The sequence below is a fragment of the Lissotriton helveticus genome, chromosome 6 (assembly GCF_964261635.1).
Source record: "Lissotriton helveticus chromosome 6, aLisHel1.1, whole genome shotgun sequence".
In the NCBI taxonomy this organism is placed as follows: domain Eukaryota; kingdom Metazoa; phylum Chordata; class Amphibia; order Caudata; family Salamandridae; genus Lissotriton; species Lissotriton helveticus.
In genome coordinates, this window is record NC_136067.1 from 381,923,061 (window position 1) to 381,949,903 (window position 26,843).

The window sequence follows — 26,843 nt, forward strand, 5'->3', positions numbered from 1 at the left end:
GCAATGTAGGGAGCACTCAAATGAGTGCTTTCCCCTTTTTGTGATTCGTTAATTACCACCAACTAGAAGTTGGTGGTAAATAACGAAAACCTTTGAAAAAGCATTTTTTTTTACTTAGGGCATGTATGTCTGCAACATGTGCACCCATACACAATTGAGGGGTGCAACAGGGTGTCAAAGTGACACCTTGCCACCCTTCAATGTTTCCCCCTTTTACCGAATCAGTATTTGCCGATTCGGTAATTGACATTCATTCCTATGGGCCTCCAGGTAAATACCGATTCGGTAATTACCGAAACTTACCGATTCGGTAATTTTTACAGAAAAATTACCTACATCCCATTTACCTGTTCTTAAATACCGAATCGGTATGATTCGGTATTTAAGAGTAGGTAAACTGGGATTACCTACATCTGGCCCCAGATCCTTTAACGAGACTTAGACAACAGACAGATGTGGGTGTACTACAAAGACGAAAATTGGCGAGACGCTTTGGCTTCCCCCAAGGAAATTGCCACACCTATGAGACTGATCCAACTTAAAACCCTACACCGAATTTACCTATCCGCAAATGTTCTTTTGAAGATAGGTAAGTGGACTGATTCCCAGTGCCACAGATGGTGCACCCTAGAGGGGACCTTTTTTCACACACTATGGGAATGCCCAATCATTCAAAAGTACTGTGATGCAGTTACAACTCTGATGGAGGATTAGGAGGGAAAAAGTTGAATACCACCCCGAAACTCTGCCTCTTAAACATAGGGGAGGCAACAGACTTATCCCAAACTGAACAATCATGGGTCTCACTGGGGTGGGCCCTGGCGACACGCACAAAATGGTGAATTGGGGAAAGAACACTATTGAAAGGGTGGATAGGAGACATGGATAGGGCCATGATAGCAGAGAAGGATGTTTTTAAAAACAGAGGTTGCCCCAAAAAATGGGATCGAAAACGGGCAGCATGGAATATGCACAGAGGCAAGATATGACGGTCCCCTACAATAGAGTTTCACAGTCGGGTGGATGGGATACAAGGCCAGCCAAGTGAAGAGGGTCAGTGAAATAGTAATAGCACAGATCAGAATTGCCACTTGGCTGATGGAATGTAAATATATTGTGCTTAAGTGTGGTCAACTGATCAACTGTATCGCTGTGCTTTTGTTGTTTTGTTTAAATAAAAAGGGTTAAAAATATACATATATTGAAAAAGGTCAGGTTCAATGAAGAGCCCTGAGGGACTCCATACTAATAATAATAATAATAGTTACATTTATAAAGTGCCTGGTTACACTGAGGCCAGTGTGTCCCGCGCTACGGTACCAGTCAAGAAACAGCAGCAACCAACCAAACAAAACAATAATTAAGAAGCAGGAAACAGATGCGTCTTCAGACCTTTCCGGAAGATAGATTCAGAACACTCCAGCCGGAGTGCCTGAGGGAGCGAATTCCACAACTGGGCTGCCAGATAGCGAAACGAGCGCCCACCCATCCTGGCTCTCTTGATTTTGGGGACATACGCCTTACCTTAACCGCTGGACCTTAACAGCCTAGTCGGTACATAGGGAGTTATAAAGTCATGCAGGTATGCGGGCCCCTTTCTTTGTAAAATCCGGTGACTCACACACAAAGCCTTGAACTTTACTCTCTCCCTGATGGGAAGCCAGTGTAAAGAAGCCAGTGCACCGGTAGCTGAGACACTCTTCGGGAGCATGAGAACTAATCTTGCTGCTGCATTCTGGATGCACTGCAAACGCTGCAAGCATCTAACATTTGCACCCAGATACAGAAGATTGCTATAGTCTAGGCGCGAGGTTACCAAAGCATGAACAAGGATTTTTCTAGATACAGTGGGGAGGACGTCAAGGGTTTTCCGTAGTCTCCTGAAAATACCAAAGCAGGCGCCTGCCACCCGCCTGGTGTGGTAATCGAAAGACAACTTGTTTTCCACCCAAACCCTAAGGTTCTTAGTTTGTTCGCAAGGTGTAGGAGTCTGGCCCAATGACTGAGGCCACCACGCCGAAGACCATACTGATCGAGCCTTCTCTATCACCAGCACCTCGGTCTTGCTGCTATTCAACCATAGGCAATTATTTGCCATCCAATCAGCCAGTTCTTGAAGGCAGGATACAAAGTTGGAGGCAGCTCCGGCCCGGGCTTGGGTCAGAGAGACCACCAGCTGGGTGTCATCAGCATAAGACAGGGCATTAATACTAAATGTATCCGAGATTTTAGCCAGGGGGCGACATAAAGATTGAACAGTGTTGGGCTCAAAATAGAGCCCTGGGGCACCCCCTGTGTCAGCTTGATGTTTCTAGAATAATAACTGCCCTGCATGACTGAAAAGCTGCGCTCATATAAAAAGGATTCCATCCACTTTAATGCTCCGTCAGCAACACCCCTCTCTCTAGATCATGAAGCAGGGTGTGGTGGGCAACAGTGTCAAACACGGCACTTAAGTCTAAAATAATTAAGGCCGCTGCCTGTCCTTCGTCCACATTCTTCCGGGTGGTCTCGGTGGAGTCCAGCAGGGCAGATTCAGTGGAATGAAAAGTCCGGAAGCCAGACTGGGAGGGATGAAGAAGATTGTTGGTACAAATATGTGCAGTGAGCTGAGTGTTTACAATCTTTTCCGCAACCTTTGCAAAATACGGGAGCAGGGAAATGGGGCGCAAGTTGTCAAGGTGGTCGGCGCTAATATGAGGCTTCTTCTGTAAGGGAAGTACCAAAGCCTCCTTCCAGATTTCCGGGACCACTCCTGAGATAAAAGACAGTTCTAAAAGATGTCTCATGAGAGGCTTGAGTACGTCAATACTACCTCTAAGCACCCTGGGTGTAGCCGGATCCCTGGGCTAGCCCGACTTGATACTAGTGGTAATCTTTTTAAGAATGTCCTGAGGGGGAAAAATAAATTCATGTGCCTTTCAGACACATCCACAGATTCCTTTCCCACTCTTTTACCAACGCGAGCAGAGTCAGGAAAAGAGGAATAAATCTCTCCACCTTATCTGTAAAAAAATTCAGCAACTCGATTGCATGACCTCTCAGAGCCTACAATGGGCGCTGCCACGGATGCCAAGGAGGACATTTTTTTAAAGACCTTGAACAGCTCTTTTGTAGAGTTCTCTGCTGTTTGGATCCTTACATTAAAATAAGCTGCCTTTGCCTTCCTAATGAGCGAATTGTAGTTCTTGAGGCTGATTTTATATTCTATTTCCAAATGGGCTGAGAAATCTTTCCTCCAGCGCCTTTCTAATTGTTTGCAGGTTGATTTAGCGGTTCGTAACTCTTCACTAAACCAAGGAGCTGATTTACGCCTGTTCGTAGACATTTTAGTTGACCAGGGTGCGGTGCAATCAAGAGCAGCAATTATACGTCTCTCGAGAGCTCTACACACCCCATTTTCATCCCGGCCAGAGGGGAGACCATCCCTTAATAAGGCCAGGTTAAAAGCCCCCTGCGAAAAGCCAGCCCACTTCCTTCTTTTTATATCAGACTTAGCTATCTCCTGTGTTTTTAACAGGGGCAGCTTTATCACAAACGTGATCAGAAAATGATCTGACCACAACACCGGAAGCGGAGGCTCCATTTCCAGCACATCCCAGTTGGCGAAAATAGGGTCAAGTAAGTGACCCAATTTATGAGTGGGAAGTTCCGATTTTAGGAATATTTGCAACACTTCTAGTTCCTGGCGCAACTCTTGTGCCCCGGAGTTGAGTGCATCATCAAGATGCAGATTTATATCGCCCAGCACCAATAACTTTCCCTACCAGAGAGCTGGTTGAATAAGGTAGTCAATAAGGCTGGGTATAAATCTCAAATGGGGTCCTGGGGGTCTATATATCAGTAGCCCCTTCACGACATAGTTAGTGGCTAGCCTGATAGTGAAGAGGCCACCTCACCATCAGCTATGTCAGCAGGTACAAGAGAGCACCGAATGTCATGTTTATAGATGATTGCGATGCCCCCTCCCCTCCCTGACAATCTGTCCACTCTCAAAATCCCATAACCACTAGGGAGTGCCTCCAGGATTTCAGGCGCAGTCAGTATCCAACCATGTCTTGTGAGAAACATAACATCTGTTGGGCCTTCCAATAGTAGGTCACATATCTCAAATTTGTGCTTTCTCAGGGATCTACAGTTAATTAGCGATAGTCTGAGCGAGGGGCCTCCCTCCCTAGTATCTACTTGTTTTACCGCCCTGAACGTGCAATGGCTACATTGCCAGCCCTCCCCCTCAACATTAATGCTATGCTTACATTTAACATCCAAAGTTGGACAAAGAGTGCGAAGCCTCCGAGGGCTGTAGCGGCGTCTCGAGTCAAATTCAGCAGGGGGACTGGCCCCTAGCCCCGGTCGGCCGTGGACGAGCGCAGGCGGGCTTGCCAGAGGCGCGCCCGCTGCGCGGCCGCAGAGGCATGTTGAATTTAAAGGAGAGCCCTCCCAGCAACTAGACCGCTGCCCTCACCAACCGGAAGTACCTGTCTCTGTCTCCCCCGCCCTCCGTGCAACGGTAAACACCGCGTCGGACCGAGGCAGGGAGACCAGATGATCGAGCACAGGTAAGCGTAGCACTCTCACACAAACTCCTCCTCAGAGCAATGCCCAAAACGGACTAGGAACACTGCCACTGTCCTTCGCCCGCAGGCATTGTTGCTATGACGCAAACGGGGGAGATAATACTAGAAATAAAGCTTTCTAAAAAAAAAGAAAACTAGGTAAACCAGGTCAGGGATGACACATGTATCTTGATATCTTATAATCTCTCTAGTAGCAGCCTTATGTAACGCCATGTCGAATGCAGCTCTTAGGTGCAGCAGAATGAGGGTCGATAAATTTCTCTCATCCAAGGCACTGCAAAGTTTCTCTAATACTCCTAAAAGTGCAGATTCAGTTCTATGGGCAGGCCTAAAACCATTTTGGAACGTGCCCAAATGTTTTCCCCCCAGAAACTGTCAATACACTATTGACATAATTCTCTGTTACCTTGGATAAAAAAAAGGTAGGAGGAGATGGGGTGAGATTTTTCTGGCTTGGCCAGGTCCAAGGAAGCAGAGGGAGGGATGAATTTTTCGTGCTTCCAGGCACAAGGCAGAGTAGCTGAGGTCAGAAAGAGATAATGATTTCTCGAAAAGATGGGAGGAAAAGATCTTGGAGTTTTAGGATAAAGTTGGGTCTTATAAGGTCATCTGGAGAGCCAGATCTGACTTGGTTACATAGGGCTTGTCAAGAGGCAGGACTGAACAGGGGCATTATACTCAGCCCTGGGGGTTGGGGTCTCTGGCAAAGCAGTAATGTATGCCAAATCGGAAGTCATGCACAAGGAAAAATGTAAGTAGATGTCCTTAATTTTATAAATAAAGTAATATGCTAGTTTGTCGCAGTGGTTGGCAAAAGCCTTATAAAGCTTGGTCGATAGAGCTAGTTTTATTAAGCTGTTTACTAAATTAAAGGTTTATTTAGCAGGATTGTCACTGATATGGATTTTATTGGAGAAAAACTCAGTCCTAGCCTTCTTGGTGATTTTGTGATAGGTTTTGAAAACTGATCTATAATGTCCTTTGGCAGAATGTTGGGATAGAATGTTGAATGGGAGTTTCCTGCATGGAACTCTGAATGGTGCAGGGAGCTGGGGATTCGACAGGGGGGCAGTGGTGCCAGACGGGGAGAAATAAAGTTTGGTTCAACCACTCACTGCCGACTGTAATTTATTTCAGTGGCAACAATCGGCGTCCTGCAGTGCATCTACCCCGAGGCTGGTTGCTGGTGTTCCCATCTAGTACTGGACCACCGTCCTGTCTAGTGAGTCCATCATTGTGTCGCTGGAGGTGCGCTGGGTCTTGTGTGGCCTAGGATACCACACTGTAGATTTTTTTTTACTGTGTTCATAGGCGACTGTCCCGGACATTGTGCAGATTACTGGATGTACTGTGCATGTCCAGAAGCGACTTTACAAGTCTGGGCAATTCGGGACATTCCACACGGCGGAGAAGCAGCACTGCGCATGTCCGGCAGCCATCTTGTAAGTTTGGGGCAAGTAAAGGAAACAAGCACTATTTCCTTGAGAAAACACATGCACCTTGTGTTCAACGTGTCGGCCATCTTGGGTGGGGACGAATCACTGGTTTTTATCATTATCAATTGCTTCAGTTTGCCTGCATTGTCATCCGTGACAGGCACACCTTTAAAGACTATGGGCCCGATGTAGGTAAATTAGATTTACAGATTCATAAATACCGAATTTTACCGATTCGGTATTCATGAATCGGTAAATCTAATGTAGGTAATTATTCGGTAACAAATACCAAATCGGTAGGATTCGGTATTTACCGATTCTGTAATAACAGAATCGGTATTTGCCATTGATTCCTATGGGCCTTGAAGCCCATAGGATTCAATGGCAGATACCGATTCGGTAATTACAGAATCGGTAAAAATACCGAATTGCCAAGGGGGACAGGGTGTCACTTTGACACCCTGTTGCACCCCTGTTTCAGGCTTGTGTGCCATGTGACACACATACATGCCCTTAGGGCATGTCTGTGTGCCACATGGCCCAGGTGTACATGCACAGATGTGCATGTACACAGGAATTCGTTATTTACCATGGAATAGTATTCCATGGTAAATAACGATTCGGTAAGGGCCTGTGGCACTGATTACAGTGCCACCTACATATTGATTTACAGAATCGGTAAATTTACCGAATCGGTATTTTACCGACTCTGTATATTTACCGAATCGGTAAATTTACCGATTCTGTAAATCAATGGCCCCCTACATTACAAATCCTAAATACCGGCCGTTACCGATCGGTATTTAGCGAGCTACATCTGGCCCTATGTTGAGACCTCACCTACCCACAAAGGGATACAAGAATATATGGGAATTCGCCTGCATTTGTGTAGACCAAAAACAATAATAGGGAAAAATAAATATTAATATAAAATCATTTTTAATAATATATTTTTTTGTAAAAAACAAAGCGCATTTTTAGCGAACTACCTGCGTACCTGCGCTATACACTTGCAACAGACTTTGCTGTGATCTTAGTAATTATTACCCTAGCAAATATCTCATGGAGAGAATTGTAGCACCAACACCTTTTTTTACAAGTTCCAGGTACTCTCCCATTGAACTGGCAACAATGGAAAGAAACTTTTGAAGCTTATTTGGAGGCAATTGATGATAATACCGTCACCTCTAAGAAAGAAAAAAAACATTTTTTTTGTTTACAATTAAGGTACCAAAGGTCGGAACATTTTGAAAACTTTACCATGGAAATTGTAAGTGTGTTCCTGTTGGGTGGAGAGGATGGCGATTCTTCAACAGCAATTATTGAGTATGCCTCAAATATTAGTACCCTAGACAAGCGTTTCAATCCAAAGAGAAACAGCGTTCTCGAACGTCACAAATTTCTTCAACATTCCCAAGTTCCAGGAGAATCTATTGACGACTTTGTTGCAAGTCTCTGAACACTGGCCACTAAATGCAACTGTATGAGAGTTCAGAGATGAAATTATCTGGGACCAATTGATAGAAAGAAATAATAATAGGTACGTTCAAAAGAAACTTTTAATCGACTGAAGACCCCGATTTAGAATCGGCTTTAAAGTAGGCGAGGAGTATTGAAAATTCACAAGTCTGGATGAAGGAAATGAAGCAGTGTACCAAACCAGTGGAAGTGAAACATCTTAACACCAGATCCAATGCCAAGCAAGTCCGTAAAGTCACCTAAACCCGGGAATGAGAAGGTGGAAAAGAATGAAAACACGTTTCCACTGTGGTAGCATGTCCTATCTGGGCAATGCCAGATTTTACACAGCATTAAGCCAAACGTGTTTCAAGTGTGGGAAAAAAGGCCCCTTTGCAAGTGTGTGCAGGGCTAATACTGGTCAGCGATCTGCTCCCTCGCAGTCTGTCAAGAACATTGAGGAACATTTCTGCAATTCTGACAAGGAGAACAGCACTATTGTAATGCTGTCCTCAAAGGACCAAGGGGGAGGGTATAGTGGTAGAGTTATCGTCCATGGCAGGTTTACGCAAAAAGAAGCCTCCATCTTGCACAATCTCTGTAAACAAGAGAGACATAAGATTCTTGGCAGATTCTGGTTCTCCTTTCAGCTTGCTGAACGAAAAGGATTTTGGTGACTTTGAGCACACTGTTGTGCAGGAATCTCGTATTAGAATTTCTACTTATGGAGGCAAGAGGGTAGAAGTCATGGGGAAATTTGATGCAATTTTGCAATTTGATGGTAAACATGCTGTGGGACTTGTACACATAGTCAAGGATGGTGCTAATTTGTTAGGTTGGGATGAACAAGGTGAGTTAGGGATTATTTTAGACCTCAGCGTGATACTGTCTAAACAGAATGTTGGCAATATGTTTAGTAACCACCCATTAGCAAATTCTGATCATTCCAATCTGGTTAACCAATTTGGAACTGAAGAATGGGCCAGAAATGTCCCTGAGACTTTCTGTTAACAGTTGGGGAAACATTAGAGTTTTCAACATAGTATAATTTTAAAACATAATGCAAAGGCTGTAGCTCACACGGTGCGCAAGGTACCACTAAGCCTACATGGTGAATTAAAAATTTAACTATGATAAATTGTGTTCTCTTGGTATAATAGAACTGTCATGGGGTTCCTCTCTGCCCTGGCCCGGGCGAAGATCTTAACTCCTGTCCATTTCCGCCCCGCGCACAGGATACCTACGGCCCCTTTAATGCTGCGTGGGCTTTCCCTGAACTCGGAGCTTCGGCGGTGACGTCCTCGTCCTTCGACCAATCGGAAGTGAGGGAGGAGTTCATAGCGGTCTACCCGGAAGGTGGTAGCGCGTCAGTTGAAGCCGGATCGAGAGCAGGAGAGGAGTCGACCAGCGTTTCAACCGAGCGGCCCAGGAGCGAGGAGGACGAAGACTCGAAAGACGCTCATCCGACGGAATCCGGAACGCCAGGAGGCCACCGAGAAAACGAGGCACCCCGCCGCACTTCAGGAGAAGTGTGGCTACACAAGGTACGGGACCGGCTAAGGGGTCTCGTTTTTTCGCGGGAAGGGGTGGTTGAGGGAGGTCACGGGACGGGGTGTGTCTGTTCTCATTCTTCACAGACGGTCAACCCCAGGCACCCACCTCGAAGCCTATTGCTGCAATACTTTTGGTGAAAAGTCCCTGGTGATCCCCCTCACTCCCCGCCCCCCTCTTTCAGGCCTCGAATACAGGCGACATTAGTAACCCTTGGGTCTTGTTTTTTTCTTTTCTTATATGTCCTCACGGGAGCTCTCCTAAGGACCCCTGAAGGCAAGGTGGTAAAGGCAACGTCAAGATACGAACCTAGAAGGGCTCCCTCATCAGTTGTCAATACCTGCGATACCATCGTCCTTGCTATACTGATTTTCATGACTGTTGTACTCCTGAAATAAAGAAGTACCTTTTATACATATCAGTGGACCCGTGCCTCTTCCTTCAAGAACCCCCCCTCTTCCACACGTCACAAGAACCCATCAAAAGTTCAGAATGGTTGCCAACCATTGTAATTGCGCATAAGGCAGACAAGTTGATGAGACTTTGTGTAGATCTTAGGGATCTCAATTCTAATATCTGGGTGAATTTCCAACCATTTCCCAACCTAAATGAAATGTTATTGACTTTGGGCAACGCCAAATACTTTACCCTCTAGATATATCTTCAGGGTACCACCTGATTGAGTTAAGTAGAGACTCTAGGCACCTGACGTCATTTGTTATGCCGGAAGGGGCATTTCGGTATATCCGAATGCCGTTCAGGTTAGCATCGGCATCCGCTGTATTCCAGAGGTTAATGGATAATCTGTTCAATAACATCTCAGCTGTAATGTTCTTCCAAGATGACATCCAAATTTTGGGAGAATCTATGGCAAAACATGACGGCAGAGTGAGGGCAGTTCTTGACATCTTCGAGGGAAGTGGGTTGACTCTAAGAAAGGAGAAATGTAAATTTCCTTAAGAAGGTGTTGATTACTTAGGTCATCATGTACCCGGAAGGGGGGGGCGTGGCCAGCCAGCCAACATGGTGGACGTGATCGACTAGAGCTCCGTCCTTAGACCCCCTAGTTATCTTGAACTTTCCCCTGCAGAGGTGTTTCCCTTGCCCGTGCTGAAAGGAGCAGGTGTGGGGGCGCAGCGGGGAGCCTGTAGAGCCTGGCAGATCTCGGCTTGAAGCTGCAGCGGCGGAGACTGAAGGCGGACGGAGGCAGTGCGGCCCGCGGTGGTGAGGTGGGAAAAGTACCCCGGGGCCTGGCGACCGTTGAAGAGGCTGGAGCGCTGCTGTGCGGAGTCGGGCGTTGTTCTGGGCCTGGGCGCCCTGTGAACCCCGCTGAGCGGTGTCCTCCGGAGGATCTGGAACCCAGCGCTGCTAGGAGGCGAGAGTTGGTGGGCAGTCGGCTGCGGCACCTCGTGAGGCGGAAGGCCGGCGGGTGAGTCGGCGCAGACGGGGGGGCGCGGCTGCTCCCGCGGCCCATGATGACTGGGGCCTGGCGTCTTCCTCCGGAGTCTGAGAAGACCTGCGGACTCGCCGGCCATTGCGTGGCTGGCGTGCGGGAAAGACTCGGCTGCCACTACGAGAGTGGTTGCAGGACACGACCCCCGCACGGTGAGGAGCGGGACCCGGGGCTGACAGGGGAAGCCCTGTGGAGGTGCCGCCGCAAAGTGACGGGTGTCGCCCTGCGGCGCGGGAACAGTAGTGGCGGAGCCCGGAGGCCCTGGATGGTGGGCTGGACACTGGGGGGCTAAAGCCTAAAGCCTGCAGAGTGTGCAACGTTGGGCAGCGCAGTGGATCGGAGGCCGCGCTGCTCCTGTGCCAGCAGAGCGGAGGGAGACCCGGACCTGGGACCCGGAACCTGGTCTACCTCCTATTGGAGTGGTGCCCTAAGCGCATGACTAGAACTGGAGGCTGCCCTAGTGGAGACAGTAGGGAGAAAATGATCAGGTGGCTGCGGCAATCCGAGGTGTTTGCCCCCATGGCCTGATTGCGGCGCGGTGGCATCCTGGCCACCACGGCAGAGAGACATTGCGCTGTGTAGGTTACGGAGACAGCGGAGACAGCCAACCGCTGGCGGCACCTGTGGTCAGGCTGAGTAGTCACAACTCAGAAACACTAAGACGCGACCCTCTGGAACAGGTTGCGTACTCACAACCTGGCATACTGGGACCTGGGCTCCATCTTAGTATTGGCGCCATCTTGGCTGCTGCTATACCTTGAGCGACCCACCGCTGGTGCACGATCTGCGCCACGCACGGGGAAGGCACCAGGCGCCTGGGACTGTGCTGGGCGAGTCGGATCCACCCTCTGTGATGCTGAGGCCCCTTGGGGCATTGGGGAAAAGCTGGTGCTGTCTGCTGAGGAGGGGGCATCGGCAAAGAGGCCCCTGGAGAAAGAGAAGGTGCACTCTCCCCGAACGGCGCCGTGAAGTTGGACTATCATCTGAGGCACCCCCAGAGTTGACATCGGCTGTCCAGTGCCACGGTCCTGACAGTGTTGACGCCCGGCACGGATAGGCAGTCCCTCCCATTGCATCTGAGCTCCTTTACAAAAACCCTGTTGTCCGGGTGCGACTGGGCCCCTATATCTCTGAAGCGGTGGCGGTGGGCCGGGGTACCCGGCAGGGATGTCCCCTGTCCCTGCTGCTGTTCGCGTTAGCTATGAAACCCTTGGCGGCGGCGGCAATGCGGCAGACACTGGGAGACGGCATTCCCATGGGAGATGCGATCCACCAGGTATCGCTTTATGCTGATGACCTGCTGGTGTTTGTGAGGGACGTGACGCGTATACCGGAGCAACGAGCCCACTTGCTGAGTCAATTCGCGGTTGTCTCGGGGCTCCGAGTGAATGCGGGCTAGTCCTGCCTCTATGCGTTTGTCACTGGGATAGAAGACCCGGGGTACTGTCTCGAAGGCACGAGAGTCCAATGGAAGGCTGACACCTTCAAATATCTAGGGATTCAGATCTACCGGCAACCAGCGATCTCTTCGATGGCAACCTAGGACGGGCGGTGGCAGCGCTTCGATCCCAGATACGCTTTTGGTCCTCACTCCTGCTGACCACTAAGGGTAGAGTGGCCCTTACCAAGATGGTCATGCTCCCCCGACTCCTGTACTATTTCATTAATCTGCCTCTCTTTATCCCGGCTTCTTTCTTTTCGTCGCTTAATGCAGTACTGCGGGACTTTATCTGGGGTGCGTCTAGGAACCGCATGGCGCTAGTGAAACTATTCCTGCCAACAGACAGGGGAGGGCTGGCCGCCCCCTGTTTCGAACATTACTACCTGGCCGCGCAACTCCAATGGATCGCCCGGTGGTTGGCGGATAGGGGTAGAGACGATACCACTACAGATGAGCCACCGTACTTTCTGGAGCATGTCACCAAACTCTTCCAACCTTTGGCGGTGCCTGTGAGACCCACTCCGCTGCTGCAGGTAGTGGCGTATAAGTGCTTTCGCAGAGCCCTGTTCCTCACATGGAAGGTGCTCCCGTACGCGCCTGCTGTGCCTCTGGAGGGTTTCCCGGGAGGTGAAGGGGTCCTCACATGTCCCATGCTAGAGCAGTGGAGGGAGGCAGATGTCCAGACACTGGGCGACCTTTATAGAGATGGTGCGTTAGTGGCGTATGAGATGCTGGTCTCTGAGGACGGGCTTCCCCCTGGGGGGTTCCTGCTACATCGCTCGCTAGTGGCGAAGATGACGGCCAGGTGGGGAGACGTGGCGACCGAGCCTGAACAGCACTTAACCATACAGTACCTCCACGTCATGGGGAGGGGCAAACACTTGCCCCCTGGTTTGCTGGGTCGCTAAAAATACACACGGGACTAGTCTGGCCCCACTTAGGAGTAAATGAGAGCGTGACATGGGTAGGTTGCTATCTGATAAGGAGTGGGAGAGAATTCTTAAAAGTCCGGTACGCATTCCCAGAAATATGCGCTTCCACCAGATACAACTTTATGTCGTTCATAGGGCCTACCTCATGCCTGAGCTAATCAACAAGTACTTCCACCGCACGGATGCATCCTGCCCCAGATGCGGCGAGTTGGGCGTGGGGCTCCTCCACCTTTTGTGGAGTTGTCCTAGGCTGAGCACTTACTGGAGTGTAATAGGTGAGCTGCTCAGGAAGTGCACTGGTCGTATTATACCCTTTGATTGGCCGTAATACATTTTGCACCATTTCAGGAGACTGCCCAAAGATAAGGTGTCGTCCCGCTTTTTAGACCTGGGGATGGTGTGGCAAAACGCATTCTTACGAGGCTCTGGAAGGAGCGTGACTCACCTGGCGTACAGGCGTGGACCACTTCCTTTCAGGAATGGGCCCGTGCGGAGTGGACAGCCATATGTAGAGAGGAAATGTTGGGGATCCGAAAAGAACCAATATCGGAGCCCTGGGAGCACATGCTTAATACCTTGCAATTGCCGGGTGGGGTTAGAGATGCGGGATCTGTAGAGAGTTAGGGGGCGCTCTCAGGGGTTGGAGCGTACCGTGGGCTGTTCTCCTGTCTAGATAATCTGTTAGATAGCATTATCGACTCTTGGAGTCATGCAGGTTTCAGGTGCAGGCCCAACCATGGCTGCGGTGCAGGCCCGGTCGGCGAAGAAGAGGGGGAGGGGGGAGGCGAGAAAGGGATTAGCATGTGTATGTGTCTGTGGTTTTGCCGCTGTTGTTCTCTTCCTTTTTGCTTATTTACAGTTGTTGTATAAAAAAGTCATCTTTGTGCACAGGTCCACGTTGGAGGGATCCACCCTAAACTCTGCTAATGTACTAAGCTTAGCGTGTGGACATTCATGGACTAATACGGGGGCTGCCCCCTGGCACCCCGCGCTCTTGCCAGCTTTGGGCGATTATCCTTTGCTTATGAAATACTGTACCCGTGGCACTGTATCCCTCATCTGTAATGGTATAATGTGCATGGATGCTCGTTTGACATGCCCAGATTGCTGAGCTGAAAGTGTTGAAGTACCTACTGTACCATAAAATCTCTAAAATGCTAATAAACAGATTTGACAAAAAAATCATGTACCCGGAAGGGAATTGAGCCCAAAGTAAAAAATCCTTGATGCCATTCAATGTGCACCGAAACCAAAAATAAGGACCAGTTCTGTTCAGTTCTCGGGCTGGTAGAGTGTTACTCTAAATTGCTTAAAAATGTCTCTGACAAAACTAGTGGGTTACGCAACCTCTTGAACAAAAACATGACATACGTGTGGGATGATGATTGTGATAAGGACTTTGAATTTATCAAAAAGGAAATCGTAAGTGCGGGTCCCCTTAAATTGTTTAATATAAATGACTTGTGCATCATAAGCACTGATGCTAGCAATGTGGGCCTGGGGGCAGTACTTATGAAAAGGGATGATGGGAAAGAAGAGACTACTGTATTTGCGCCCAGGACACTACGAGTCACAGAATCATCTTACTCCACGATAAAGAATCATTGGCCAGGGGGAGGGGTGTTCAGCATTTTAAAAATGTTGTGTGGGGAAAAGAATTTGTCCTGAGAACTGCCCACAAATCTGTTAGATCTGTTCACCACCAGGGGTGGGGGGGCTGAGGGGGGGGAGAGCAACTGTGCATCGCCAAATGGCAATATAGATTAAAAGAAAATCAATGTAAGTTATGGTATGTGCCTGGTGTAAAAAACTATGTGTCCAAATGTATCTTAAGGTTGCCTTTGGAAGGCAACAATGAGGATCAAGAGGAAGCAGAGAATTTAGAATTGGTGTGTGTGATGAGTTCAATTGGTGACACCACGAAAGGAGCTTTGTCTGAGCAAGAATGGTTAAATGCTGTATCAAATGATGGAACTCTTCAAGAGTTGATGAAATGTGTGGTAAATGGTTGGCTATATACATTAGTGCTTCCACAGATCCTGGTTGCACCCCCCTTAGGGCACTCTCATGTAATCCATATTGGTTTTAAGAATTTCACAACAAATGTTCTGTTTATGCTTTCACGAATGTATTCATTCATTCCAATACTTGTTATTTCCTTGAGTTTAAATCACAATTTACTCATGAAACACATTTGTAATCATCTCCAAAGCATTTCGAGCATAACATGCTCTTCATCAGGGAGCATATTCTGTAAATCAAAATATAACGCATATTGATACAAGACTTTGTTTCTGTAAAGTTCTAGAGTTTATCACTGATGTTGTGTGAGTGATGATGGTCCCGGCGTTGCCGCAAGGGGGTGATTGGTCGCCATTGCAGAGCTGGGAGCAAGAAGGGATCCAAGTGATAGGAGACCTTTATGAGAATGGGAAAATATTGACCTATCAGGCGTTACAGGATTCAAAATTCAAAGTTTCAACTGGTGCATTTTTATATACTTCACAGAGCGTATCTGACCCCTGGGAGGATAAGGAAATATTTTAGGGTGGAAGGAGTGGCACGCCCCCGCTGTGTGCATGAAGGGGCATGAAGGGGCAGAATTGGAACATATGTTGTGGTCATGCACTAAATTGAGGGACTACTGGGAAGAGGTAGGTGACACACTGAACACAGTCACAGAGCGACAGCTGACATTTGATATGGCAACTTGCATACTGCACTGGTTCCCGCACTGGTTCCCACACACCCCTAAAACAATAATAACGAGCAAGTTTGTGGACATGGGGTTAATTCTAGCAAAAAGGGAAATAACGAGGCGGGCAAGAGAAGGGCCTAAGGGTTGGAAATGGAGAACTGAGTTTTTAAAGTGGGCAAGCAGCGAGAGTGAGATCAGATATCGGCTGGCGAAGCGACTGAACAATGAAAAGGCGCTTGAGGCGACGAAAGCATGGGAGGCGCTGGTGCAGGCACTGTTAGAGATTCAGCGAGGGAGCTTAGGGAATGAGGGAGAAGAGGGAAATGGGGCCCCCCCAGGTGCAATAGATACATTAAGGAATGTCACAGAATATGTCCGCAAAGAAATATATGATAGTTTCCGAAGATAGCAGTCACACACCGTTGCAGAGGGAGGGGGGAGGAGGGAGTTGGGGAAGGGGGGTGGTAAAATAGGATTGGACCTACTTTAGTGACGCATTGATAGGATTAAGTACTGTCTTTCTTTGCTATGGGGAACAGCAGTAATAAAAAAGAGAAGGGAGGATTAAACCGGAGGCAGAGATAGTGCTAGGGGAAGATATAGGGCAGAAATGTGATAATGTCATGTAATACTTGTGTACCTAAAATCAATAAAACTGTGTTTTAAAAAAATAGATACATTGACGATATCTTCATGTTATGGAGTGGCACTAAAGAGGAGGCTAACAGAGCCATGGAAACATGGAACACCTTTGATGAACACCTACAATTTACCAGTGAAACCTCAGACACACAAATTACATTCTTAGATGTATTGATCCTAAAAAATGAGAAGGGCTTACAAACAGATGTTTATCGGAAAAAAACAGATAGGAATATTCTGTTACACTTTTAAAGTCATCATCAAACATCACTCAAAACACACCTGCCAGCCTCACAAGTTGAGAATTAGACGTATTGTGTCTGACTCTGAAAAGGCACAAAAAAGAATAAGTGAGATGGATGAAAGATTCACAGACAGAGGGTACCCTCCACCGATAATAAATAAAGCCATAAACAAATGTTTAACAACAAAACGAGAAAGTGCGTTAACACAAAGAGAAACAAGAAAACACCAGAACAGTGGTGGTATCAAAATTCTCAACTTCCAGTAAAACATTCAAGAAAATCATTTATAAACACTGGTCGATACTAACAATGGAACCGGATTTTAACCAGTCATTTCTACAACCTCCAATTTTTGCCTACATTCGACATAAAAATATAGGAGAAATACTTAAACAAAAACAACCACAAAGCCTACCACATAGTGGAACGAAGCCATGTTTGAACTGCCAGAACTGGAACAATATTATACAGGGTACCACCATCAATCGCCCAATGAAGGGTAATAAAATCAAATTACATGTAACAGCTACCTGTGAAACATCTAATGTTGTCTATTTACTAAAGTGCCCGTGTGGTAAAGTTTACGTGGGTAAAACTGAAAGAAAAGTACGTTTTAGGATTAATGAACATAAGTCCAACATAAGAACAAAGAACATGAAATCCACAGTGGCTGCCAAATTTATGGAACAAAAGCAGAATATATCTCAGTTGAGATTTATGATTCTGGAAAAAATTGACAAAAAAGGAAGGAAGAGATAACAATAAACACCTATTACGACAAGAGAACTACTGGATGATGAAACTACAGTCCCAAAAACCCTTTGGACTTAATGAAAGGATTGAATATGCCTGTTACTTATAAATAAGTACAGGTTTAAGTCATAAACAATGATTCATTAACTGCTTACTACCATGTTCACATCTTACATTACAGCACTATTAACATGGTTTTTTTCATGTAATTTTTATATCAGCACTTTTTATATGGCTTCTCATCACATTAGCCATTAGAACATTTCAATATGTCCGCCGCATCCACTGTTCTATTTTTGTCCACTCCTCGCTTTCTATTTTTCCCACACCACGTCATTACATTCGGGCAATACGCATAACAGATGATCTCTGGAGAGTAAACAAATTCTCTTCACACCGCGTACACTAAGAACCTGCCGCTCTCACACCGGTTACCCGATATCGGCAAGAAAGTAAGTGTAATATTTTGAAGCGCAATTGCTAGCGCGATGTCCAGAAACTGTTTATATTCTTTTACACCACAAATACATGCCTGACGATATTTCTTTAAATAACGAACACGTGAATGCCGATATTTTCGTGAACAGTTTATCGCGCCCAACACAGGACGCCTTTCTTATGTAATTCAATGTCGCTATCTTCCAGAATTTCAAAAGGAGACATCCGCAAGTATTACCTGCATGATCATTGAATCACGAAATATATCATGTACACATCTATCAAGCACCTGGCTATCCACCACATTAGTTTCACCTCACCTTGTGCACTTTAAACATATCACGCCCCACAAGCAATTTTTTGGCTATATGCATCATCACTCACAACATCAGCGATATACTCTAGACCTTTACAGAAACAAAGTCTTGTATCAATATGCGTTATATTTTGATTTACAGAATATACACTACAAATAGACCCCACACCAGTTTAGAAAAATGAGTAAGTAATCTATTTCCAAACCAAAACAGGACAAAAACAACAAATCCACAATACAGTGATAAAAATATGACTTTCAAATGGTAGAAATAGTTCAGTTCAAAGCGAATTGCAGATGCAACACTTTTCACACAAAGTACCTTGGGTGCGTCATGCACACAAACAAAAAGGGTTGCAGGGAAGGTGATGCGTCATTTCCTTATACTCAGAGAAGGTGATGTGTCGGTCCCCTGCCTGATAGGTGGTGATGTGTTGGTTTCTTACTGCGTGGGGAGGTGATGCGTCAGTTTCTTACTACGTTCCCCAATGATGCGACAGACATGATGCCTTGATGTGGTGATCCAGGATGATGCATGGGTTCTTGCAGCCGAACAGCAGGGCGTGCGTCGAAATCGGTGCGGTGATCTCGGACTTCGGAGACCGGTGCACTCGATGTGGCGTGCTGCGATTTCTCAAGCTACAGGCAGGCATGGCGTCTGTCTCTTCGGTGATGCGCCTGAAACGGTACGGTTGCATCGCGTTTCTCATCATTGCGTTGCATTTCCAGCTACCAGCAGCCAGAACAACCTGAATAGGCCCAGAACAGCTACAGGCACCTCTTGGCAGGGCAGAACTCCCAGCAAGGAAGTTCAGGGGAGCTGGGGGTGAAGTATTTGTGTCCCTGAGACTTCAGAACAGGAGGTAAGCTCTTCTTCAAGCCCATGGACATCTTCCTCAAGCAGGGGACACAGCACACAGCAAAGACCTTTTCCAACCCCAGACAGCAAACAGCACAGGGGAAGTATTCCTCATCAGTTTCGCCAGCTCTTCTCCTTGGAAAAGGTTCCTCTTGATTTCCCAGAAGTGATCTTTGAAATATTTTCTATACCTGAGACTTCCAACAGGAGTCAAGCTCTACTTCAAGCCCTTGGAGAAAATGCATACTGCAGGATGAGGAAAGCACAGTCCAGTCCTTTCCCTGCACACAGCACAGGGGGCAGTACACCTCCAGCTTTCCCGGTTCTTTATCCTGGCAGGTTCCTTAGTTCAGCAGTAATCTAAAGTTCAGGTGTCTGGACCCCACGTTTCATAGCACAAATTCCTTTGTTCTCTGGTGGCCGAGAAGAGCTTTGCCCAGCCAAAACCAGTTCTGCCCTCTCTGGTGCAGCTGCCCAGCAGGAGGTGGAGACAGCATTGTGTAAGGCAGACAGGGCCTATTCAGGTGCTAGGGAAATCTCCTGCCACCACTCTAAATGCAGACCGGGCCTAATCAGGTACTAGTGAGAACTCCTCCCCCTACTCTGAATGCAGTACAGGTCTATTCAGCCCAGCCTTGACTCATTCAGGAAAGGCAGGACACACATCAACACCCCTAGTGGCAGTCTGAGAGAACGCACATCCCCCGCCCCTGTCACTCCAACACCAGACAGTCAATACACAAACCAGCAGTGGCACACATGATGCCTAAGCAATAAAATAACTTTCTAAAAGTAGTATTGTCATAGCTATGAACTGCGGCTCTAGGGGCGCTGTCAAACTGTGCAGCATGATTGGCAGGTGCGCACACAAACTCTGCGGCAAGATGCACTGCGCCACTCCAGTGGCCAGATATTGGTGGTTCTGTTGTCAGGTTGCCACAGCTACCAAGAGATATTGATTAGTTATACACTTATGACTGTAACAATACAGAAAAGAACTGCTGCAACTACATTGCTAATATGTTGCATTGCTGTATATAATTGAAAAGAGCAAACTTTGCGTTGCACTGAGCTGCAAGGACAGAAAAACCATTGATGTGCACAGATAGGCCCAGTGATGTGTTGCTTTCCTTTATTTGCCTTGTGTCATTATTATTTTGTTTTATTATTTATTTTCCTTTTCGAATCGTGGACTCAAGGACTTTGCCGGTATTGCTTGGCCACGCCCCGAGTGTTTTCGCCAATACGTTATGCTCCACAGAAGCGTGGCATTCATCTTGGGCGGGTCTCCCCTATAAAAGCAGACTCCGCCCTTGCCAACACGCTCAATATTCTCCTGCTGCCTCGGAACGAAGGAGACTGTTGCTGCGGTCATCCCGACGACTTCCAGGAGAACATTAGCAATCCTCCAGGCGGTGAGCAGAATCTAGTGTGGACACAAAGGGGCAGGAAAATGAGCAAGCTCAGCGGAATAAGGGTAAGAGCATCCTTTCCAGTGCCCCTTAAGTATCAATCCGTCTAATAATTTTTGGAATATCATAAGACATTATGATTATGGTACTCTGGGCTATAACAAATCTGGTAATCCCTTGAATCTCGATTACTTAAAGAAATTCTGACGATAGAAGGATAATTTTTGGACAAATCCACCTGCATTATTTAGGTTAATTAACCAAGCAAGTACAATCATCAACAGACACTATTCTTGTAAAAAGTTGCATGGCAGGTCCCGCATTCCACTCCATACAGCATTATTAAAAATAAACATCAAACCAGGAAAACTATAGAGATTCTAAAGGAAAGAACTGTCGTGGGTATCATAAAATCTCTCTGCTTATCACCATACCATCTGTAAAATTCTGCTTCATGTGCTTTGACTAATGTCTTTATGTGATCTATGTGTTCTATTTGTAGTTGTTTATTCCAAATCCCCCCAGTACGGCAGTAGAGAGGAAATAGGTGAATATGCTTAATCTCGTATTTTCATTACTGATCCCCTTCCCTGCTGTTCCTTCCCCAACACCCTTTCCCCTGCGTGGCCACTCTAACAATCTGTGTCATAATGATAATCAGAGTTGGAGGTGCCTGGAGGTGGACCCTTCTAGCATTGTGCAAGCTCTCAGGGAAGGTCGCCTTGACAGAATAGCGAGCCCCGAATCATTTTTCTCCTTGCTTGCTCGATTCTAGAATGGCTAACCTTAATGATATCCTTAAGGCGTTAGGGCAAGTGCAACAAGAGTTAGCAGACTCTAAGGAACGTACTACAGCTTTAGCTAACAGCGTCTCACATTTACAACAAAGAATAGAGAGTAGAGAGAAAGCTGAGCGTAACCCTTTTGATGTCCCTTTAGGCAAATTCCCAAGTGTGGCTCATTCAGTGGGACACGGAACTACAGGTGGATGCTTAAATCCATCTTCTATATCTATAACAGTCCCTCCCCAAATACCATTGGCGGTACCCAAACGCTTTACTGGAGACCCTACCAAAATCCAAGTCTTCATTACCCAAATAGAATTACATTTTACAGGTAGACCTACATCATTTCCAGATGCTCAATCTAGAATGGCGTTTCTCATCTCCTATTTGATTGGTGACGCAGCCTCGTAGGCTGTCCCATTAGTTTGTGAAGATAACGCCATCCTGTATAATTGTAAAGACTTTGTCAGAGAATTTGAGAAAGTATTTGATCATAGAGCCGCAACCTTATCTGCAGATAGGGTACTGTTGGAATTGCGTCAAGGCAATCGTGATTTAGTCACATATTTAACACACTTTAATTGTCTGGTGTCAGAAACAAAATGGCCCAAGGAAAAAAAACCTGAAATTTACTATCATGGGCTGCATGAAAATTTAAAAGACGTCCTAGCACAAATAGATCCACAACCTAATGGATGTACTGAACTAATAAATCACACCTTGCGCTTAGACCATAGATTAAACGAGCGGAAAGGACGCCGTCCTGAATGTTGTGGATTAAGTTTTGAACTAAGTAAACCTGTCCTTAGTATTCCACCTCAGGACAATCAAGGCAAACCTATGGAAACAGGATCAGCCTCTCCAGCTTTAACAAAAGATGAGAAAGAGTCACGCAGGAAGAACGGATTGTGTCTGTATTGTAGCAAAAAGGGTCACTTTGTTAAAGACTGCCCAACAAACCAAGAAATAAAAGCTTTTCACCTGCAGTCAAAGTAATACAAACAGCAATAACCCAGACGGAAAACTAACCAACTCAAAAGATAGAAAGGGGGATCTTTTGAGTGTTTGGCAAATCCCCTCCATAAGTTCTTCCACTGGTGAACGAGTGGCTCATCTAACTCTAGACATGATTTTAGAAATGGCACCCCAAATCAGACATTCAATTACTGTACTCCTTGATTCTGTAGCAAAAGGTAATTTTGTAGATTCAACATTGGCGCATCATTTATCATTACAATGTGTATCCAAGACAAAAAAAGAAATTGTTCAAACAGTTGACGGACGAGTCTTAACCTTAGGACCCATTACAAAACAAACCAATGCTATGCAATTGGAATTCACAGTGGCTACAATGCGACATATAGAAACCATCTCTTTTAATCTCATCAGTGCCCCTCAATATGGGTTTAATCTTGGGATGCCATGGTTGCAGTCCCATAACCCACACATAGATTGGATTCAATGAAAAACCATTGGCCTTTCAGAATTTTGCAAACAACATTGCGTTACATGTGACCAAAAGAAAACAGACCAAGTGCTAGATCATGTCCTAGCCACAGCTGAAGAAAAAGAAACCATGTTGCCCCCAAAATAGGAAAAATATCGAGGTGTCTTTAATGAGAAGCAAGCAGAGACCTTACTTCCTCACCGGGCATATGATTGCCAAATTGATTTAATACCTGGTGCCATGATCCCTAATTGTCGTATTTATGCTCCGGCCGACAAAGAAAACAAACATTTGAGGGAATATCTAGATAGATATCTGGCCAACGGTTTCATTCGGCCATCTAAGTGCCAAAAGCTAACGGCGAACTCTGCCCCCTATATTGATTACAGAGCACTGAAAAAGATCACAGTAAAAAATAAATATACACTCCCACTCATCCCTGTTCCCCTAGATCAAGTTAAGTCATCTGTAGTGTATACAAAATTGGACTTCAAAGCTGCATATCATCTGGTACGCATGCGAACAGGAGATGAGTGGAAGACGGTATTTAAAACCAGATACAATCATTTGGAATACACACTAATGCCGTTTGGACTTTGCAACGCCCCAGCGGCGTTCCAATTATTTCTAAATGACATTTTGCGTGAGTTCCTCGAAACATTTGTCATTGTTTACATAGATTACATTTTAATCTATTCCACATCTCACGAACTGCACGAAGAACATGTCTCCACAATTTTGGAACAATTACAGAAAAACAGCCTTTACTGTAAACTGAGTAAGTGCAACTTCCATATCACCGAAGTTGAATTTCTCAGAGTCATTCTAACTCCAGGAGGTTTTCAAATGGCACAAAGGAAAATTCAGGCAATACTTATTTGGCCAAGCCCGAAAACTGTACGAGATGTCCAGTGTCATCTGGGCTTTGCAAATTTTTATAGACGATTTATCGTTCACTTTTTCCAAACCATAGCTCCAATCACCGATCTTTTCGCGAAAAAACATTCCATTCCAATGGAGCTCTGAGACTCAGAAAGCATTTGATCAGTTTAAACATGCTTTTACTTCAGCTCTTGTTCTAGTCCATCCCTGACCAACCATATATTGTGGAAGCTGACGCCTCTGACATACCAATCGGTGCTATATTATCACAGAGAAATACAACCACTGGCCAGCTACATCCAGTAGCTGGCATGTCCAAGAAATTATCACAATTGCCAAAAAATAACTACTGCCAATAAAAGAGGCATTTAAAGAGTGGAGACATAATTTACTAGGAGCAGGACATACAATTTCAGTGTTCACCGACCACCGCAACTTGTAATTCATGAAAACAGCTTGAGTATTGACACCACGTCAATTGCGGTGGATGCTTTTCTTTTCTGAATATGATTTTTGGGTTACGTTTCATCCAGGCATAGACAATAAAAAAGCTGACGCATTAACTCGCCAAGATTCGACACAACTCCCCTTAACTGAAAGACCACAAACTATATTAGACCCTGATAAAGTTATTTGTATTGCGTCTCTACTGAGGATTTTTTTAATTCAGTACGTGATAATTTCCCTGTTCACACTTGGAAAACCTGGCTAACAGACAAATCACCCAAGCCCTACTATTCCATGAAACCGCTTTGTTTTTACCCACTGACAACTACGAAAAACAGTATTTAATTGGAACCATAACCATCCGTGTTCCGGACATCCTGGTAGATTGAAAACGATAACAGCAATTCAACGAAAATTTGGGTGGCCTAAGTTAACTCAGGACATTACCAAATGGGTTGCTGATTGTGAAATATGTGACCACAACAAAAGTGAACATGGAAAACCCAGAGGTTTGCCACTACCTTTACAAACTCCACAAAGACCATGGGAACATTGTTCTATAGACTTCATTACGGATTTACCAAATGTCCAGGGTGACATATGCATCCTTGTAATAGTGGACAGCTGCTCTAAATTGGGACACTTCATAGCATCCATGACATTACCTACCTCTAGTAAATTAGATAACTTGCTTATTCTACATGTTGTCCGCTTACATGGAATCCCCCAAAAAATAATCTCAGACCGTGACACCCAGTTTACTGCTACGTTTTGGTCTCAATGGTGTCGAGCCCTATAAATCTCTCCTGCTCTCTCTACAAGCTATCATCCACAGACCGATGGCCAAACAAAGAGACTTAACCAGACCTTTAAGCAATACCTCGTTGTTATGTCACACCTGCAAAAGATTCTTGGGTTAAATTACTCTAGTTGGCAGAAATAGCATATAATTCAGCTCATCACACATCACTACAAAACTCTCAATTCTATTCCACATATGGTTTTCATCCTACTTTACTGGTGGTTTTCGCTGACAATCAGTGTTTGGTTCGATCAATTACAGCAGGGGGAAAACAAATCCAGAAGGTGCACTACTACATAATGCAACAACTGGAACTAGCAAAGCTTAAATACAAAACCACTGCAGATAAGCATCGCACTCCAGGCCCTCACTATGCAGTGGGTGACAAGGTGTGGCTTTCCACCAAAAACATAATTTTTAAACATAAAAAAGCCTCCCCCCCCAAGTTCATTGGACCATATGCGATAATCAAACAAATCAATCCAGTGATGTACAAAGTGCAGTTGCCTCCTCAGTTGAAAATCTACCCTGTTTTTCACACCTCGTTATTGAAACCCTCGACCCAAACATGTTCCTCTCCACCTGGTCCTTTGTCAATTGCAGGACGTGAGGAGTTTGAGGTACGTTGTATCTTGGATTCCCGTAGGCGAGGTTCGCATTTGTGATACCTGCTATCCTGGAAAGGTTATGGTCCTGAGCATGATTCTTGGGAACCTGCTGAGAATGTGCATGCATCTCAGTTAGTATGACAATTCCATGACTCTTACCCTTGCAAACCTGCCCCCAGAGTCCGCTTGGGAGAGGGAGTACTGTCATGGCTATGGGCTGTGGCTCTAGGGGCGCTGTCAAACTGCGCAGCATGATTGGCAGGTGCGCACACAAACTCTGTGGCAAGATGCACTGCGAAACTTCAATGGCCCGATATTGGTGGTTCTGTTGTCGGGTTGCCCCAGCTACCATGAGATATTGATTAGTTATACACTTATGACTGTACCATTATAAAAAAGATCCGCTGCAACTACATTGCTAATATGTTACATTGCTGTATATAATTGAAAAGAGCAAACTTTGTGTTGCACTGAGCTGCAAGGACAGAAAAACCATTGATGTGCACAGATTAGCCCAGTGATATGTGTTGCTTTCCTTTATTTGCCTTGTGTCATTATTTTTTCGTTTTATTATTTATTTTCCTTTTCCCGTCGTGGACTCAAGGAGTTTGCCGGTACTGCTTGGCCAGGCCCGAGTGTTTTCGGCAATACGTTACGCTCCACAGAAGCATGGCATCCGTCTTGGGTGGGTCTCCCCTATAAAAGCAGACCCTGTCCTTGCCAACGCGCTCGCTATTCTCCCGCTGTCTCAGAACGAAGGAGACTGTTGCGGTTGTCCCAAAGGCTTCCAGGAGAACAATAGCAATCCTCCGGGCGGTGAGCAGAATCCAGTGTGGACACAAAGGGGCAGAAAAAGGAGCAAACTCAGCGGAATCAGAGTAAGAGCATCCTATCCATTGCTCCTTAAGGATCAATCACTCTAATAATTTTTGGAATATCATAGACATTATGATTATGGCACTCTGGGCTATAAAAGATCTGGTAATCCCTTAATTCTCGATTACTTAAAGAAATCCTGACGATATAGGTATAATTTTTGGACAAATCCGCCAGCATTATTTAGGTTAATTAACCAAGCGAGTACAATCATCAACAGACACTATTATTGTAAAACGTTACGTGGCAGGTCCTGCATTCCACTCCATACAGCATTATTAAAAAGAAAAATCAAACCAGAAAAACGTTAGAAACTCTAAAGGAAAGAACAGTGGTGGATATCATAAAATTTCTCTGTTTCTCACCATTTTGTTTTTAACAGATTTTATCAAGTTTTCATAGTGTGCTCAACCATTTCTCAGACAAATTCATACACAAAGCATTGGCCTTACAACATTTGTCTCATAGTTGAGCCCATATCATGACTTTGACTCGGCTCGTCTAAACTTGTTTAGTCCGTCAGTGTGTTCCACATAAGGGGTGAGGCCTTTCCTGTGGCAAGAGGCATATCCTAGTTAACCTGAGGTACAGTCCTACAGGGCTGAATCACGCTGCTCCTTGCTTGTGTCAGCACTGTCCACCTCTATGCATCATAGCCGAGAACAAAGAACATCTCCCCCCCCCTTCAATTCCCCTCCCCCCCGGACCCCCCCTAACCCTACCTCCCCTCAGACATGTCGCTTCCCTAACAGCGCATTTATTGCTCATTATGTGTTTCGCAAACT

At 45.8% G+C, this 26,843-nt stretch overlaps 1 long non-coding RNA gene across 1 annotated transcript in view; it reads right to left on the reverse strand.

Moving 5' to 3' along the window:
- LOC144762598 (uncharacterized) overlaps positions 1-26,843 on the reverse strand; it is a 453,052-nt gene that overhangs the window by 231,930 nt on the left and 194,279 nt on the right. The gene's annotated exons all lie outside the window — the stretch shown is intronic.